At 38.4% G+C, this 1,076-nt stretch overlaps 1 pseudogene; it reads right to left on the bottom strand.

The window, feature by feature from the left end:
- Nucleotides 1-610: 610 nt before the first annotated feature.
- On the bottom strand, nt 611-793 carry LOC123939400 (annotated as a pseudogene).
- Nucleotides 794-1,076: the final 283 nt, after the last annotated feature.

Consider the following 1,076-nt stretch of genomic DNA (forward strand, 5'->3'; position numbering starts at 1 on the left):
CATGTCCCATTTTATAAGTTCACTGATTACTTCTTAACATCACCCAAAAGATGTATAATTTATTTAAATGGACGCTTTTTTTTTACATTGAAGGTAAATCATAACCCTTCAGATTTAATAGAAATAATACATATTTTAAAAATGCATCAATTATCTTTGCATTATCAACCAAAACAATATTGGCAGCCACTAAATATAAGTAAAATTACTTTTAACTGCCAGTAAATATCTCAATACAACATTGTTTACATTTTCATAATTTATAAAGTTTTTTTTAAAGAGTTTATTTATTTATTTGACAGACAGAGATCACAAGTAAGCAGAGAGGCAGGCAGAGAGGTGGGAGGAAGCAGGTTCCCCGCCGAGCAGAGAGCCCGATACGGGGCTCAATCCCAGGACCCTGAGATCATGACCTAAGCCGAAGGCAGAGGCTTAACCCACTGAGCCACCCAGGTGCCCCAACATTTTCATAATTTATTAAATAAAGTTCAGAAGTGCCAAAAGGGTCTGTGACATCTTGAGAGGGTTCTTGAGAACTGTTTCTAAGATGGGTACCTCGGATAGTCTACCCAAAGCCCATGTCTTAAACAGTCAAATGAACAGTTCTTTTGCTCCTTAGTTCCCTTACCAGCTCATAACAATGAAATCTCATGATTTGAGCACAACACCCAAAGTCAGCTTCACGCTCAGGAAGGAATGTTATGCCTCCTCCTCGTGGTTCTGGGTACACTACAAATTCAGAGAAACTTCTCTAGTAAAAACCTATAGAAATGATCCCTGAAAGTATAGTCTTTGAAATCTCATGATTTGAGAGAACACTTGCTAGTTCTAAAATGTTCCCTAAACACTGGCTCTGTCATTCAGAGAGCTCTCTGTGAATGATATGTAGTGTATACAATGGTGATCACTAACACACACTTCTTTAGGAAACACATCTCTGGGCATCCTCTGTATCAGATGTCCCCTTCTCGAGAAAAGGAATTTTTATCCTGTCCAGGCAGAGCACTGGTAGGGCCGAATCTATCTACCTGTCTATAAAACCAATTATATACTTACTGGTGGCATAGTATTGGTTT

Source organism: Meles meles, chromosome 3, assembly GCF_922984935.1.
Source record: "Meles meles chromosome 3, mMelMel3.1 paternal haplotype, whole genome shotgun sequence".
NCBI classification, from domain to species: Eukaryota; Metazoa; Chordata; class Mammalia; order Carnivora; family Mustelidae; genus Meles; species Meles meles.